Source organism: Lissotriton vulgaris, chromosome 2_2 (assembly GCF_964263255.1).
Source record: "Lissotriton vulgaris chromosome 2_2, aLisVul1.2, whole genome shotgun sequence".
NCBI classification, from domain to species: Eukaryota; Metazoa; Chordata; class Amphibia; order Caudata; family Salamandridae; genus Lissotriton; species Lissotriton vulgaris.
This window is the reverse complement of record NC_141688.1, coordinates 35555941-35575047: the sequence shown is the minus strand read 5'-3', so window position 1 is coordinate 35575047 and position 19107 is coordinate 35555941. Positions and strand designations below refer to the sequence as shown.

The window sequence follows — 19107 nt, the reverse complement described above, 5'->3', positions numbered from 1 at the left end:
GGTTGTGTGCCTGGCTTTCCGCTTTATCAGAGGAAGCCTCTGCTTGGGTTCTGCTTTTCACCTGTGCTCTTCTACTGGGGCTCAGTTCTTCATCTGTATTCATAATTCTCTAGCTGTCAATATTCAATCAAAGGCAGAGTCCATCTTCTCAGAAATGTTCTGTTTCTGGCACATCTTAGAGCTTCTCCTGCAGCATTACTTCGAAGAATTTCCTCACATCCTCAGAATTCTTCAACCTGTTCCAGTGCTGTCTTCAGAGGCCTTAGGTTAGCTAGTTAGTCATATTTGTTTGCACTGGGAAACTACTACCCTTTATACCTAGAACTGGAACTCAGCCCCCCCCCCCCCTCTGAGAACATTTTGAAAAAAAGAGTGGGCAAATGGTGCATTTTCAAGCTCATCTCCACAATTCATGAATGCCAAAGACACTCCCTCGCTATTGGCACTCTTTGATATGCTGTCACGTCCTCCGCAGCACAACTTGAGAGATGGCCATTTGTTTAAAACTACCACAACTGGCTACTCCACAAAGTACACAATGATCAAGATGTGCCAACATAGGGCCATATGTAGGTGGCCAAATACTGGTCGGTAAAACCGAAAACGGGTCGTTTTCGGCCTTACCGACCAGTATTTAGCCAGTTGAGATGTACGTACTACCGAATGGCATCGATAATAACGAATCGGAAAATAATTACCGATTCCTTATTTACCGATCGGATAATACCGAAACCATGAATACCGATTCGGAATTAACGATTTGGTAAAAAACCCAAAAATGCGATGTAGCAAACCTCGTTATTACCGAATTTGACCAAAATCGGTAATAACGAATCAGTATTTACCACTTTTCAAGAGCAGGTGGTAATCAGGTGGAGTGCATAAAAACAGCCACAAAATGCAACAGTGTGAACATAATGGCGGCCCTCTACCTCATAGCAAGGCGGCTACGCTTGAGAGCAGCAGGAGTGAGGATCTGGAGACGGGAAGAGCGGGTGTACAGATTACGCATCACATTGTTCCAATTGACTGAACCTGAAATCCATGAAAGGTACAGGCTGCACCCAGATACCATCCTTGACCTAATACGGGGCCTTAAACCCTATCTGGAGCATCAGACACCAAGGGCCCACGCAATCCCAACCCATGTCCAGGTACTCTGTTGCCTGCACCTCCTTGCATCAGGAAGTTTCCAGGGTGTGATAGCGGCAGTGGGTGGTGTGTCACAGAGCTGTCTATCCCGTTTCTTCACACCTTCCTGGATGCCATGATGGACAAAATGGAACATTACATCGCATTCCCCAGTACACAGTCGGAGCGGCAGAGGACCAAGCTGGAGTACTACCAACTTGCGCAGTTCCCACACGTAATTGGCTGCATCGATGGGACACATATACCCATCTGACCAAGTGAATATATCTACAGAAACCGCAAATCCACCCACTCCATCAATGTGCAGGTGATATATAATGCCAAGTACATTATAACTGACATCGTGGCCAAATTTCCCGGGCGTAACCACGACTCATACATCTTCCGGAACAGTGGCATCCATACACGTCTGCTTGCTGGTGAATTTGGAGACGGATACCTACTAGATAAGTCAATGTGACACACCCTGATATACACCCTGGCCCAAGTTGTTGGTCACACAAATCAATGGCCCTTTCTTCTGTACATAGGTAACAGCGCATATGCCCTCCGGCCTTATCTACTCATGGGGAACTTCACAAAAAAAGCAGAATCTCCCACAGCTCGCGGCTGCACCGACACAAGGTCAGTAAATACTGTTTGCACCAAAGCAGTTGGACTGGGTCTCCAATGTACAGGCCACCCGATTCCTGTGCGGACGAACAAGAGTGGGCACGCACACACAAGGGTCCAATTGTTTCTGGCAGAATTTCCTTATTACCTGCCATGTGGGCGAGTTGTGCTCAACAATAATTGCCGTTGATGCCTGTAAAAACTGCATAGGTCTTACTCTTTTTCCACATGCCAAACTGCCTCCTATGAATAACAAAGTGCCGACCCTACAACAAAACCAGTTTCTGGCCTTGGCAAACCAGGCAAAGGCTACTTTTTCAACATGTTTATTGCAAGTGTATGTAAAAAAAACTAGAAAAAACATTTTGTTTAATTGTGGACGCCATGTGCTTGCCAGAAGCAAGATAAAATCAAACAAATTAACCAATCACATATAATTTTACGAGGGCAGTCTGGGTGGTTCCTAGAAAGCAGAGGTACTTAGAACACGCCTAAAAAAGCGTATCTTTAATGCACATAAGAGCAAAGTAAGATTATTTATTGCTGTAAAGTACAGGCGTTATTAATTACTCTACCCCGAAGCCCTAGTTTAACAGACAATTATAACTGAAAACATAAAAAGATATAATGAACTTAAAGAAAAAGCATTGACAAGCAAAATATTGACCTCCAAGCCCTGGCACGGAAGAGCACTTCTAATTAGATTGAAGTGTAGATGTCATAAACAAACCGACCAAAAAAAAAAAGAGAACTAGAGGTTCAATCATATCTTAGGCTCCGGTGATAGTCGGAGTAGGGGGTGAGGTGTGGCCCTTATTACTAAGGTTGAGTAAGGGCCCTTGTGAGAGTCGGGTGCCTGCTGGCGCGTGTCCCTGCCCACGTCTCAGTACCCAAGAAAAGAGGCCAATCGTAGAGGGGCTGCGCTGAAGGGACGTGAGAGCAGATTTAGGAGGGCTTAGAGTTTGTGGCTCACTGCTCTCAACGCGTTAAACGCTGGCTCCTTTTCATCTTTTGCCAACCTTACAACCTTACATCCTTCAAACAGAATTCTGTAACATTTCAATAAGTTCTCAGGTTTCAGTACTTCTCGCAGTTCAGTTCAGTTTCCTGGTCTTCCTGTGTTCTCTCCCAGGAGGGCAAAGCACGCGGGGATGAGCAACCGCCTGTCCCCTCTCAATTCCCTCATTCGGTCACTCTCTACATGTAACTATCAGATCATGTCAGGACTGAGCGGAACATTCCTTGCACGGCCAGCAGTCGCGGACGGCAAGATAGGCGGTGGGGGGGCTGGAGGGGGTGAGAAGGGGGTACAGTAATTAAAATAAAAAAAAGTATCTTCCTCGACCTCTGGATCAGCAGCGCTCAGGTGTGGGGAAAGTGGGCTAGGCTGGCCAATGCATGGGGGAGTGTAAAGCACACTCTATAGTGCGTATGGCGGTTTTACCAGTCTAGAGGGCTCAAGCCATCATGCACACTTTGCATCTTCCCACCAGGTTGCATTACACAGCCTGGTGAGGAACATGCAAAGCCTCCAAGCCCCTGTCTGAGAGCCGAACCACAGTGCCAGACCAATCACAATGCTGCTTAAGGCAGTGTTGTGAATGGACAGGGGTTTCTAGGAGGCAGGAGCTTCCTGTTGCGGTACGGAGAAGACTTTTTTTATTCACCCCTCCGTCTCCCACCTCCCTGAACCCCCACCTGTGCTTAGTAGCTGCCACTACTGCTTTTATTAGTCGAGAGCTAATGGCTGTGCAGTCCCTGGCGTTAGACACCAAATACTACAAGTCGCCATGCAGTAAAAGAGAGTAGCAGCAGACGGCGGTCAGACTACTAGTGTCCCCGGACCTGTTCGCTGATACACTGGTGCGGAAGAGAGAACTGTAACAAATGAAAACAAGCATTTACAATGCAATAGGTCTCGCAGCATTAAAGTTGGAGTTATTGGCATTGTGTATGACAATGCGTTGCATACATTTTTTAGCAAACTTTGAATTGGTGAGCAGTGAGAATGTGTGCAAGAGTATGCTGTTGCTCACAGCTGTTATTATTCACACAGCTCTGATGATCCACCTTAGGCACGGGCTCACAGCTGTTGTTATTCACACCGCTCTGATGATGCACCTCACGCACGGGGCTGACGCAGTTATTATTCACACAGCTCTGATGATGCACCTCAGCCACGGGCTCACAGCTGTTGTTATTCACACCGCTCTGATGATGCACCTCACGCACGGGGCTGACGCAGTTATTATTCACACAGCTCTGATGATGCACCTCAGCATGGGGCTGACGCAGTTATTATTCACACAGCTCTGATGATGCACCTCAGCACGGGGCTGACGCAGTTATTATTCACACAGCTCTGATGATGCACCTCAGCACGGGGCTGACGCAGTTATTATTCACACAGCTCTGATGATGCACCTCAGCACGGGGCTGCCGGCAGTTATTATTCACACAGCTCTGATGATGCACCTCAGGCAAATAGTGGCTCTAGTACGAACATACGGTCATTTAAGATCTTGGTTTGTTTGTATAGCCTGCATTGTAAAAATTAAAATTTGAATAGCAATCATCACGAAAGCATGTATTAATATTTTACAATCTGACACTCGTGTCGTAGATGTCGTCGTCGGTGCTTGTGCAGAAAATGTATCAGTCAATGGTCAATACAAAAAGACTGCCTTAATACATCAGGACACAAAAAGAAATATTTGGAAAGAGGAAGACAGTAGTAAAATTCTCAGTCATATTGCGTCCATAGTAGCTACTTTACCGGACAGTCACTTGAGCCCAGGGAACCAAGCTATCACTGCCCCACGCAACCAAGACACTCTCTCTGGATCATTAGCAGCACTCACCCACAACAGGATCAGCAGGCAGCCCAGTATAAGCCTCCATTGATACAGCCTCCGCTCCTCAATGTGCTGCGCAGTCTGTCTGGGTTAGCTCCTCGAAACTCCACACCAGGTACGTTTCTGCCATCACTGCAGACCAAAGTGTGCTGTCTGCCGCTTCCGGCAGGAGGCCTAGCATGTGACGTCACCTAAACCCCGCCTAACCTCCCACCCTTTCCAATGACTGTTTCAGGCGTCAAAACGGAAGAAGGACTACGGGGACGACCTCTTGGTCCAATTTCTTATACACAAAAAAACGAAAACGCCGTTTTAAAAAGACGAGCGGTGCACGTCCCCGAGGCCCTGTTTAATGCCCAGCAATGCTCCTCACCCTGCCCCCTGCTTCAGCTGCCCCCTCCCTCCTCGCCCCTTTCCCTCCAGTTGAATATTTTACTCTCGGTCCCTGGGTTTCTCCTGAAGCCACCTTCCTGAAGCGCCCCCTCTCTGCTGTGTCAGTTGTGGGGTGTCCACTAAACTTTAGCATTGTCCGGATATTATTCTCGGCGTACAGTGCGTGGGGCGGGACTTCAGTCTTCGGAAGCCGGCGCACGCGCCCACAGAGTGCCTGAGAGCGGGGCTCCCATGCCCGAGGGAGAGCCCTGCGGAGGCTGCAGAATTCCAGAATGGCGGTAAGTGGGGCTTAGTTGTAGGGGGAGGGGGGTGCGCTTGTATGTGTGCGTGTATGTGTGCGTGTATGTGTGCAGCGGGCGGGGCCGGGGGTCTCAGTATGTGTGTGCGTGTGCGCGTGCAGGTGCGCTGGTGTGTGTGTGTGTCTCTGTGCGCGTGTGTGTGTGCGGCGGTAGCAGGGGGAGGTGTGGCTGTGTGTGTGGTGGAGCTTTCCAGGAGACAGGAGATGGCCATAGCGTGCGTACGCGCGCGGCCCGCTCCAATCTCCGATTTTGGGATGCGCGTGGCCAGCTCCCGTCTCCTGGAAAGCTGTGTCGCTGACAAAAGGTCTTGCATGGTTAACGCCCACGAGACCTAAAAAGGACTCTGAAGTGCTCACAGCCTCAGTAGGTAATTGACTTCCCTTGTGAGTAGAACACCAGGGAAAGAGATACATCTTCATGCAGGTACAGGTGGCCAGGACATTATTTTAAGAAGCACACCTTAATGCTGTGTGATTATATTTCTGTAAGGTTTGACTTGACACTCCGCTCAGCCGCGCAGAGCTGCAGCAGCAGGAAGCAATAAAATTATAATAACATTGTGTTATTATCATTTTATTTTTCCTTTATTTACACTGATTAAAAGCAGTGGGGCAATGCTCCTCTGCCATATCAGAGGAGCCTCCACTGCCGGAACAGGAAAAATCTATGTCCGAACATCTGCTATAAATAGGGCAGACGGTATGACGTAAACTAATTGAGGGTCCAGGGGCAGAGGGGCCACTGATCGAAGGTTAAAGCCAGTGGAGGCACAACCCTAGGAGACACAGTGTTTCACTAGACTCTAAACAGAGCGGGAGAGCATCAAGTTAGGTGGATGGAATTTACACCACTTTTTTGTGGATGTCTAGCATCGGTCATGCTCTAAATGAGACTTTAATTTTTGCAACCATAAGTAGTACCACTGCCAATGAGGCCTCTGTGTTCAAATTTAAAACTCAGGATAGTAGAGGCTAATATCAGAGGCAGCCAATTAAATGGCAGCTGAGCACCAAACAATGGGGTCCATTAGGATGGCGGACGGCTGTCGGGGGCTGGTACCGTCCGCCACAAGGGCGGAGGAACCGTGCCCTCAATTAGGATGCACCCGCCACATTTTTAACATTGCGGCGGACGGTGCTTAAAGCACCGGCAGCGCAATTTGAATAATGCTTGTTGTGCGTTTCAGAGCACAACATGAGCGACACCGCGCAGTGCCTGCCATGTTGTGCTGTGAAACGCAGGGGGGTACCTTAGGTACCCCCCATGTGCACCCCCACCCCCTCTTCACCCTTGGGGGCCGCAATGGGCCCCCAAAGCAGCAACCGTATGCCTTTTCGTGGCGCCACGGAAAGGCATTCCTCACAGGCCATCCTAATATGGCTGGCGGTGTCTGATAGACACCGCGACCATATCAGGTCTTTTCCACCACGGTCGCAAGGTGACCACGGTGGTAAAGCGGTGGACGGTCTTCCCCTCCGCCACGGTCCCCCCGCCATTGTAAAATGGCGGGGGGAAGAAAGGTGGCAGACGGGTAAGGATGGCTGACTGATCGCCACCGCCTGCATGGCGGTGGCGATCCGGCCGCCATCCTAATGGACCCCTAAGTTCTTCGGTCAAGTGATACAAGAAGGCCATTGGTTTAGAATGAGTGGATAAGGAGAAATCAGTATGTCCTCTGACTGTTGATCAAAATTACAACTTCTTGACTACATGGTCTTTGATTTCTTGCATAGTTTGTTTTACTTGATATATTTAGAAGTTTCGATGCTTGAAATCCAAATGACCCATGCAAGGAAATACAGGACATTTTGTGCAGGAGATGAATGTCTATTGTCTTGATGGAGGGAGAGATGAGAACTTGAACACTTCTAATTTAATACATTTTAGTACCATGTCTCTCTATCAAATGAACAGTGGTGTTTGGAGAAGGAACACACAAGCATTTGTCAGCATTCAGACAAAATGGGAACGAAGTGGTGTTATACAGTTCCAACTAACTAAATAGGACTGTGTATCTGGACAACATAAACGTCAGAACATGGGGACTCACCCACACATATCATTGGAATAGGTTGGCCCAATTCCAAAGCGAGCTCACAATGCCCCACCTGAACCTCTAGCCTTCCCAGGGTACCAGATGGTATCTGCAACCTCGAATATGACCACGATTATTCCCCAATGAAATCATGGAAAACAGATATATATATATATATATATATATATATATATATATATATATATATATTTCCGCTCCGTTGCACCAAAATCCGGGTCACTCGCAGGCGGGTGCCTCTCGTGGCGGCACCCCACGTGAAAATTACAGCTCCAGATTTCTTTCACATCCCATGGAAAGAAATTACGGCACTCACAGGAAAAGTGTTCAGTATGTTTTTAATCGCTCAGCAGACAAACGCGTTTCGGTATTCCTTCGTCAGTGTCTACCTGACGAAGGAATACCGAAACGCGTTTGTCTGCTGAGCGATTAAAAACATACTGAACACTTTCCCTGTGAGTGCCGTAATTTCTTTCCATGGGATGTGAAAGAAATCTGGAGCTGTAATATATATATATATATATATATATACAAATACACATTTGTTGTTTTACTTTGCTAGCCCAAGGGAAACATAAGAAAGATACAAATCTGGCTTTTCAAACATTTAATGAAACAATTGTATTCTTGTATAAACAGCGTGAGCTGCAATTATTAGTAGAATAAAACAAAGCATTAGAACCAGCATTACAAAAATGGTGAAAAAGATAAACAGCACAACCATTATACCATTTCTATGTGATCATAATTATAGTTATACTCCTATTGAATATTACCTACCCTATTGAGAGCTTTAAAGGAGTATCCTCTGCCAGATCCATTGGGGCAGCCCAACCCCCAGACCTCAGCATGTTGTGCCAGAAAGCCTATCTGGTGTAGAGCAGGCTATACAGTGCACAGCGTTCCAGGATAATCCCAGCAGGAGTGCTCCTCTGCCGAATGTAGCACAGAGGTCATTTATAAAATAAAAGCACTGTTCCAATCGCACTGTTTGAAAGTTGCAGAGCTAATGTGATTATCTATCTGGAGCCTTAGAGATGTCTCCAACCGGACAACCGAATGCAAGGACTTTGCGTTCAATGCTTCTAGTCTTGGATAGAGTGTACAAGAGATATGATAGTAATGCTTACTGAACAATATGCTTCAGTTAAAATAGCTTCTCAGTACGTTATCATCACATGCAGAACATGTAAAAATGTGTAGCTAAAATGGAGACTTAGCGTGGGCCCTGCTGTACCTTACATCACCATCTCCTTGGCCCGAGGGAGATTTCTTCCAAACTAAAGCTTAAAAGCTAACCTAAAATGTCAACTAAATGATTATGAAATGTGCTTCAATAACAATATTAAATGAAAGCCATAAAGCCAATAAAAATACCAATTAAAAGCACTCAAGTATAAAAACTAATAAAAAGTCACTTTAAATAAAAACAAGAGCCAAATTCAAAATCTAGGAGGCTCCCGAAATGTTTCCTATGTTTGGAGAGTGAGTAGGATCCAAGAAAGAACCCACTTCCACAGACGACATATCTCCCCAGTGGTCTAAACAACAAGTTCCAAAGATCAAACCTGGTCATATCCAGCCCAATCAGTGGATGTTGATGGTGTGCCAACCAGCAGTGTATCCACAGTGGAAGAGCCAAATTCCAGGAATCCAGGAGGCAAACCACCCAGGAATGGCTCATAGTCAGCATCCTGTAGCAATGATAGTCTCATAGGACAGCACTGAAGATGAACCCTCAGCGGACGCACCTGCAGATCCATAACTGTAGCTTGAATCAATTGCATTGCAAGACATAGGTCCAGTACACAACAGACCGGCTGTATGCAGTGTAACCAGACAGGTCTAAAGGACTAAGACCAGTTGCCATTTAGTACCTTAAGTAAAGACAATCCAAACTACTGTATTATGTGGTCACGACACAGCAGGACCTGTGGTAAGGCATCATAACTTGTCCTCAAGCCTCAACATCCATTGTGGAGCAGCAAAATCCCAACAATCAGAATAACACAAGCGGTATGCTTTCAAAAACACTAGAACCCAAAAAGTGTAAAAAGGGTGGAATCAAATACAGTCTGGAGCATGCTAACAAAGCCAGACCCAATTGCTTTAAAAAAGCGTACAATGGTTTGATTTTCAAACCTGCAATGTCCAACTCAACTGCATAATCAACCTCAGTTGAATTTGCCCATGCTGGAGGAGGGACATGTCATTCTGTAATATACCGAATGGAGATGGTACAATATTATTCAGACAATAAATGTGAGTAGACAATGTAATCATACCATTATGTACAATAGTCAATTCTTTTTTTTAAATTAGCCCTGCCAATTTCCTTTAAGCGTTCAGCAGCTTCCTGCTGAGAGAGTTTCCAAAGTTCATTGCGATGTGGCCTATATGAAATGTTTAGAACTGGGTAATCTAGGACCCAGCAAGATATCTTGTAAATCCATGACAGCAGAAAGGAGAGATAGATGTTAAGTAACTGAAAGTAAAGTGGATCCTGTAACCAGAGCATGAAACGTGTAGATAAAATGGAGGGTTAGAGCGCGCCCTGTTGTACCTTACAACCAGTGCTTAATTTGAGCTAGTGGATTCTGGCACTTAATTGTCAACACCAGAGCTTGTTACAGTCTGCCAGAAGGTGGTGCTGTCTAGCTAATTCATAGATGACCACAACAACAGGTAATTCTTAAGTCAATATACACTAAAATGACAATTACCCGCTGCCCAAGCCATTATTATAGCTTTGGGAGCTTGAAATGGTCAGAATTATCACAATTGCAGGAGGGAGGTTGTTAGTAGTTTTATTCTTACCAGCATCTACAGTATAGCCGGGGCAATGTACGGTACAAGCTGCAGCGGCCTCCTGATGAGAGCCCTGGAACTTATTTTTTTAGAAATGAAGAACTGCTTACAACAGTGGTAATCGAAAGAAGATAAACTTTCTCCACACCAATTTGTTAAGTCCGGTTTAGCATTTATTTAATGACTTTTATATAGCGCGAACATGACCCGAAGGTATCACAGCGCTTCACAGAGTAAGCACAACTGCAATAACACGAGGTACATAAATAGTAAATATAAATACATGGTAACGGTATAAAAAGAATAAACCATATACAGAGGAATATCTAAACAACATATACAGTGGGATATGTAAACAAACGAGCAGCAACTATGGTGGCTACATAAGCTTAAGTAAAAATACATGGTAACTGTATATAAAAGAGGTATAATAGGCAGTGGGATAAGTGAACGCTAAAATTCTGAGGTAGTTGTGGTATGGAGTTACGAAAATGGGGAGAGTAGATGCAGTTTTCCACGAGGTAGAGATGCTCAAATTTACGTGGGGGGCGTGGGGTAGGAGCAACAGGCCAAACAGGTGGTTTAGTTGGGGGTGTAAGGGGTAGGTATTTATTGAGAGGCAGAAGTTTAAGTTTCTTCCAGAGGGAGGACATGAAGGAATAAGGCAACAGTAGATACAAGTACAAAATATATTACGTGTGAGAAGGGAAAGCAGGGAGATAAGAGTACAAAATATTCAAATATAGTACATGTGAATGCGGTAAGCATGAAGAAAGAGACAGCATGTGTGGCACAGGTCCAGAACAGTGGACAAATGGAGCATGTAGTCTTGGAGTATGCGGAGTGTATCAACAGTGTGAAGAATCCATGTATACTACAGGGTCAACCAGTCAGTTGGAAGAATAATTATAGTTGGACATTAGCTGGAAGCTAGGCACTCCTGGTGGCTGCCATAGCTTTACTTAAATGCTTGTAACTATGCTGAATAAACTGACTTGAGCGATCATTTTAACATAGGCAATGAGAATGGGATATGAACACACGTGTGCTAACCACAACCATTGCGTTTTACCCAGCTAAACAAGTTAGGTTGTAAGTCATACTATGTGGACCTCATTGAGTGTGAGATGATGGAAGAGTGGTACTGGACTTGGCAGCCCAGCTGGGAGGCATATGCACTGCGGGAGCAGTAGAAGCAGTTTAAGTGTCTGGAATCAGGCTACTTATGTTTTTGTTTGGTCTTGTTAGAGCATGCGGTGGATGCTATTGTTGAGGCAAGCAGGTGAGCGCTATACACTGGGGATTTGAACAGTTTATCCACCATGGGAGGGGAGGACAAATGGGTTTACTCAAAAGAGAGCCTGACACATCACCTGCAGCATATTGTTGAATAGCAATGGCCTCTGATCTGCTGTGTCAGTGTTTAATGTGTTTTGTAGTCTGATCTCTCTTCATTGGTGATTAACATATTCCTTTTTAATTGACAGAGATTGAGCTGAGAGGTTAAATTAGGAACATAGCTGCTGAAGAAAGACTTTTACTTTTCATACTCTACTTTGCAAAAGAAGAGGACTGCTTGTGGAGATCGACTGGAGAAAATGTTTAGATACTTGAAATTAATTTACATGCCACAAAGGGGAATTTTTTTACGATGGGTGTATTCAGAGGGTGACATTTTCTTTGTGTTAGGTTCAAGCACATAAAAATTGATGGATGTCTGGTTTTTAATTATTGGATATTATTGTTCACAGTTGTATGTACGGTTTGCATTTATTGGTATGCACACATATGTGTAGGTATTCACAGAAAAAAAAATCTCCTGAAGGAATTAAGGAAAATGTTGATTTCTGGATGATTGGTCGAGTTCCAAACCATGGAATAAATATTGTAAATTCTTTTCTTAGAAAATGTATTGCCATAAAAGTTCAAACTGAATGAATGCACACTCTGTGATAGTATTTGAAAGAAACCTTAAATATATTTAGTGAACAATTAATTTATTTCAGTACCAATATCAAAAGAATTAATCGAATATGATTTTTCAATACTAAAATGATAAAAAAAATCCATTTATGTACAAGTAAAGAGGAGAATATTATAATTTATTCATCAACAAGGACACTTGTAAATACAATTTGGATGTTTGCCCAAATGGCCTTGAATGGAGTGACAACCACACAACCTAAGTGAACAACATCTATGTTAAGAGTCCAGATTCTCAAATATGCATGGAATTCACAGGTTGATGTGGGGAACTAGTCAACGTTTCGGTCTTATTCAGAATAAATCCTCAAGACCATCTTCAGGAAAATAATATAAAGAAGGACCCCTGGGACAACTGCAATGGAAAAGTCTTTACATATGATGTATAGAAATGTAGACATCAAGAGACAATAAATTGCCAAAGGTAAAAATCGTATGTAGGTAAAGGAATTGTTCAGAGTATTGGTTTGGAAGTAGTTAAATACCAGGACGCTATAAATACATTTGATGTAGTCAGGCATTTAGACTTTTAGGGATGTGCATAGGATGTAACTGTGAGGCTTCAACTACATTTTTATTGTAGTGCGTTTAGTGTAGTCTGTGAGGGTTCCCTCCTTCTTGCTTCCAAGCATGTTTTGTGCAGCATACTTTTAGTGAATGTAAGAGCCTCATTCTTGGTTTACAATAGCTTGGTATTGGAAAAAAGTCACAGGCTTGTACATTTCTTCTGTTCCACGCCACATGTCATTATTGTTGGTCATGTGTTCCTGGTGTACCTTGAGGCCTTAAGGGATTGGTTTGATTAGGGTAGTGCTCAATCATCGCTATGCTTTGATTTTACATTATGAATGTTTTAATGCCACCACAAACTGGTAGTGGCAGCTTAGATTTTTAGAGTTTGATATTATTTCTGTAATAGTTTCTCTTAAAGGAAGCGGTGGCAGTTTGGACTCTTTATGTTTCTTTATATTTACAATGTAGGAGTTTCATATACGCTTGTAGTTCAACTTTAATGTTTTGACATGGGAGCCTTTATGGTGGCATTCATGCTCTGGTGAAGAATGGGATGCATCATTGATCAGTTTAGCTGTTGTTTTTGTTTTTGTTTTACATGTCTGTCTCAAGCATCTTTGGTGAAAGTATGAGTTTGCTTATCACAGAATGATTGACCTTTTTCCTGTAGTGAGGTGCAACTAAATTTTATCCAGTCTGGCATTGTGGTGAAATATTCTCCTATTATGTAATTTAGGTCTTTGTGAGTCTAGATACTGTTTTACTTTATGTACACTATGTATTTAGTTCAGCAGTGTTTTCGTTCTACTGCTTTATGTGTTAAAGTTGCATGGGTTTGAAGTTGTGGATGGATGCATTTTCTGTTTCTTCTGGCATTGTTATGCCCCTTCTTCTGTGGTTCTGTATTCTGTTCTAAAGTCTGGTGATGGTTCTCCGGAGGTGCCACATTGGAACTTATACCTGAAACCAATCTTAAATTAATTGAATAAATCCTCTTTAAGCAACTTCTTGTGCATGGACGGTACTTAATTTAAACACAATTAAATGTTGTGTTCCCAAGGCTCCATCCCATCACCAACCCTCTTCAACTTCTCCATGGAACCAACCAGGTCAATGTTGTGAGATAAAAAAAAATCATTGTGCATTAATATACAGGTCATAATCTACTGTACCACAAAATCTTAAAGCCTCATAAATTTGATGTCCGTCAATCTGCGTGATATTTACCCTACTAAAAACTGAATTGCTCCAAATGCACTGCAAAAATTATTTACCCACTATTCAAAAAAGGTTAGAACACTAACAGAACTGGTCATCTCTCTCACCTTGGGATCATTCTTCAAACCACTTTAAATAATTAGATCAAATCTAAATATATCTCACCACATCTTTAAAATTTAAAAAGCTGCTTCCTTTCAAATCCTTCATTCAAGGAAACAGAAACCTTCCATTAATTTCGCAGATTTCATAATATGTTGGTTCTTTCCCTTCTAGATGGCAATAATGCTATTTTTCAGCTCTGCCTAAATCAACAATCATACCGCTCAAGGCTACGCTTCACACAGCTTCTCAACTTATCAGACACTAACAAATCAAAACATAAAACACAGATTCCAATAGCACTCTGCTGGCTATTTCTAAAAGCATAAACTCACTTCACAGTGATTCATATCTCTGGCTCCTCAGCTACTTGAAGTGACACCACACATGCCTTGAGATCAAAGAGAAAAAGAAAAGGTTCAAGACAGTTGACCACTCTTTCTTTCTTGTCAAGCATGGAGACTCTAGAATTATCTTACAGATAATATAATTGTTCACCATCAACTTGCAATACTTAAAGATGGACATGTTCAGGATGCAAAAACTCACAACTCAATTTCCTTCCAGAAGACTTAAAGACACAAATGTTCACATTGTGTCTTAGGTATAACTTGTTTCTCTATCTCGCTCTTTCCATGCCCTCCTAGCTTTCTTCTGTAGTTCTGCTACAGTTTACTGTGAAGTGCTCAGTTGTACCAGGGGCTAGGTCCACATTATACAAATACCTTATGTAAAAATGATGGAGTCTTATTTAGAGCCATAATTTAGGAGGATGAGAAGGATGATGTCATCTACAGTATCCACTCCAATTTCTCCACACACCTGGTTCCACAATGCAACGTATGACAACATCATTCACATCCTCCTAAATTATGCTTTGTAACAAACATTTAAGGGGACGCACCTCATATTAAGAGGATACAAAAATCAATGAAATACATAACTTTAGATAGAGGAACTAACTAAGGTATACTGTCTAGCCAAATTAAGAAGATTTTTATTGAGAGTCCAGAAGTCCGAGAGGACGAAACACGTCGGCTACGGTTCCTAAACTGATTATGAAGAAGATAAAAGAATAAAGGATTACAATTCTAATATGTGTAATTAATGCTTTGTATTATGAAATATGTAATTTGTTTTACAATATTCTAAGTGCTTTTGCTGAACTCTTGCTTGATGTAAAATTACTAGAATCACACGAAGTTGGGTGCTGAACCATTGTGCATTAAGGGTCCATTGGGAAGTTTAAGGGAGTTGAACTTCTAGTTCTGTGCACCAAAAACTAGTTTTGACTATCCCTACATTTGTATATGTGAGGTCCTTGTTGCCTCAATCCCAGTGGAGTCTAATGTTAAAGCTCAGGTGCTCTAAATGAGAACTATTAAAGTGACAACAGAAAAAACAAGGTTTTAAAAAGCTATATCTATCTATACAGAAAAAGGAGGATAGTCTATCAGACCAGAAAATAAAAGAATGGCGAAAGCAGTAGTGAACACCCAATCATAAGGAAAGTCATTAGCATAGAGCAAGCATGTTCTTGATAACTGCTTTGACAGCATGAGCATCACTAAAAGATGCATGAAGCAGATAATGACGACAAAAAGATTTAATATATCTCATATATTAGCTCAGCAATTTAACTTGATGAGTTAATTTTGAGGACAAGTTACCAATGCTACCTGCAGAACATGATATGGGCATTACTAAGTCCAGGGTCGCCCTTTTGCTGCCATTTCATGGGCGACTTCTTGAGGCGCCACTCTGTTTCATTACTTTTACCCACATCCTAAACCAGACTTGTATGAGTAAATCATTTCTGATCTGGCAATTTAAACAGAGCAACTGCTAATAATTCATAAGTATTTTTGTCGTATATATGGCCAAATATCACGGACAGGGATGGCAATTAGTACTTCTCCATCAATAATATGCTGAACTGGAACACCGGGAACCCGATGACCTATGGAGGAAGTTACCCCTAATATGAACACCTATATTTACTAGACCATTAACTCCTTGGGCAAATAATACTAGAGGAATAAATACACAAACCTAAAAGAAAATAATCTGATATTGCTTCTGTTAATCTACATACAAAAAGAGATAGCCGCAATGAGGACTCATGAAGAAAGAATAAGTAGAAAAGAGGATTCAAGATGACCTTTGCTATTGTATTTATAAGGCATGGATAAGCGAGAAATTGCAAGACTTTGTACAGTTTCGAAGGCATCATTGTTTAGTGATGTTTTTTTCAGCAACCAATTAGTTCAATTAAAAGTTGATGACTATCCCCGAGGTAGCACCCAAAGCTGCTTACCCAGTGGCGCTCACAGGTTTAAGGTAGGAAAATAATAATAAAGTGTTATTTTAAATAGCACATTTATATACAAGGAAGGACAATTTTTTTTTCTCCAGATCACTTTTTAAGGAGATAGTTCTTTTTGCAAGAAATCGTATACATATCTAGAAGCAACTATCACTTAAAAAAAGTGTAATCAAAACGATGTTAAAAGAAATGGTAGCAAAAATGCTGAAGCAGTATAGCGAGGTAATCTAGCTAAGTTACTTTAAAACAGCCACGCTGCTCCAGTTTCCAGAATGCAGTGCAGTGACGGTTATTCCTCTGGTCACTAGGCATTTACCTTGAAGTAAAAAATGTAACTCCTACCTCCACAGTCATTTTTATAGCTTCCCAGGTGAAGTGACAAAGATGTTTTAAATTCAATTAAGATAAACATAAAAAAAAACTAAGATTACAAATAGTTTACTTTTAATTCTCTATCAAAGGAACATTTTGTAATTATTCATAAACACTAGCATATATTACAAAACAAACCCTTGTGGGAGAGACTGAAAAACTAGAATGAAAGTGAAAATTAGAATAGTTTTTAATTTAGCAGGTTTTGCTAAGAAGCAAACCTATTTGCATATATATGCTGGTTACCACACAGTAGGATTGGACAACAATATGGATTCATCTCCATTTCCCCCCTGCAAATTTTGTTAACTGGAATTTTCATGAGAACAACATCAGTTGGAGGCCCCTCTCCCAACTGGTTTGTGCTATAGAATAACACAAATAAGCAGAAGCGGCTGGCAGGGAACGAGAGGGGGTGGTGCAGCAGGGTAGGGTACAACATACAAAAGGAAAAAAAAAATCTTACCTCCTCACTGCGTCTTTCCTCGGTCTTCTCTCTTCCGTAATCCCTCAACGGCCGAAACCAGGAAGCACACAGGTCCCCTCCCCTAAGCCAATCACAATGCTGCAATGCAGCGTTGCGATAGGTCTGAGCGCTATGGTTCGGAACTCAGACTGGAATTTGGAGATGGGGCATGTTCCTCACCAGGCTGTATAATGCAGCCCAGTGGGGAACATGCAAACTTGGTGTGCAAACAACTCCTCCCCCAGGGCCACCAGCCCCGCCCTGCTCTAACCCAGCCCCAAACCTACAAAAAATAAAATGGTAATAATGACCTTATTATCATGTTATTTTACCTGCTCTAAGAGCAGTGGGGTGATGCTGCCCCGCCGTAACGTAGGAGCCGCTTCTGCACATATAGGTCCTTTTGACCTTCTTATAAAATGTGGCGACACACTTTCCTATCCACTTGGCTATATGAACTTTATGCACATTTCCTCATCTGCACAAATACCCCCGAAGGTGGCTCTGTCTAGGTAATATTAAAGGACCCCAATTAAACGTATCATGTCACTAAATTAACTTTCATATAGGAAAACTGCACGCCAAACTTGGTCAAGAAATGTGCTTTCTAGCACGTTTGACAAACAATTTTCTAGCCATTGGAAGATTTTGTAAATGGTTGGTGTGCTCCCAAGAGGATGTTGGTACCATCTGGGGACAGCTTTAATATTTAGCACTGCAGGTACTCTGTAACCATACTTTCAACTTTAAAAACACAATACTGTGATAGGCACTGGACCTCAATCCTGGACACACGGTCTGTTCTGTATGGCGATCTTTTGTTTGGCAACCACTACTGGTGTGTGTCCTGGGTAACCATGATCATCTTCGTTCTGGATTCTTCTAGTTCACGATTCACTTCCGGAAAAAGAGTAATTGGAGGGTATATACAGAAATTGTATGATCAATTCATGAAAATGACAAGACTTTTCCGTCTGTAGCTCGCAGGCTATTTATGGAGGTACAGGCGTTTCTGGATGGTTGAAAAAAATCTCTTCCCAGAAGGAAACACATATATGGCCTCTGTTCCCAATAAATCTCATTAATATTTGATTCTCTGCGGTGTGAGTGAGGCTAATTTACTATAGTTTATATGAAGTACTAGATTAACATTGGAGGTTGTTTTATCAAAATGTCAAAGTGCTTTTACCATTTTAATCGTCAACAATGTGTAAAAAAAACTTCCATCTTTCCTATACAATCCCTTATTACTGCCACATTTTTGAAAAAGTACAGGGAGTTGATCTCAAATCAAATTGGGGAGACTCTGTACTGGTATGGTTGCTTGCTAAATAAGATCTTAAGAATGTAATGTGATGTTTGTGTAGTGGGATGATAATAATTGCATCATGAGCATATAAAAAGTACACCCAGTCCCTTATCACAGACAGGGGTAAATTTGATCTTACACCAACATTCAAAATACTTTTCCCATCCTATTTGTTTATGGCATTTGGGACAAGAATTATCATGATTCATGGCAAGAGGCCATTTGTTTAGCTGAACGCCTACCACACTGCCTGGTGTCTAGTTTTCTAAACACATCTTGAGAACATTCAGAAAGCTGACCTAGGAGTGTGTTCCGCCAATTGCTTACCATTGGCTTTGTAGGTTGCATCTCACATTTTCTGGCTATTTTCTGACTTTATTTGCTTTAGGCTGTCCAGCTTGAGTTTGTCTCTCCCGTTGCTCAAACCTGGTTTACTGATTTCTTCCACAAACTCGCTTTCTCTAAACAGGCCTTTAAATCTTGTTCTTATTTTGTTATATTTGCTGTGCATTCACAGACAAAGATCAGATGTCAGGCTCATTCTTCTAAGGAGATTGGTGTTTATTTTTCGTTCTCTGACTTCAAAGTGAGCAAATTTATGTGAGAATCCTGCTGAGCCCATGTAAGAGGAGAGGGTGTAGGATTT

The 19107-nt window shown here is 42.4% G+C and overlaps 1 protein-coding gene across 1 annotated transcript in view; it reads right to left on the bottom strand.

Moving 5' to 3' along the window:
* The window catches only part of BBS4 (Bardet-Biedl syndrome 4), a 481469-nt gene that overhangs the window by 346528 nt on the left and 115834 nt on the right, over positions 1-19107 (bottom strand). The gene's annotated exons all lie outside the window — the stretch shown is intronic.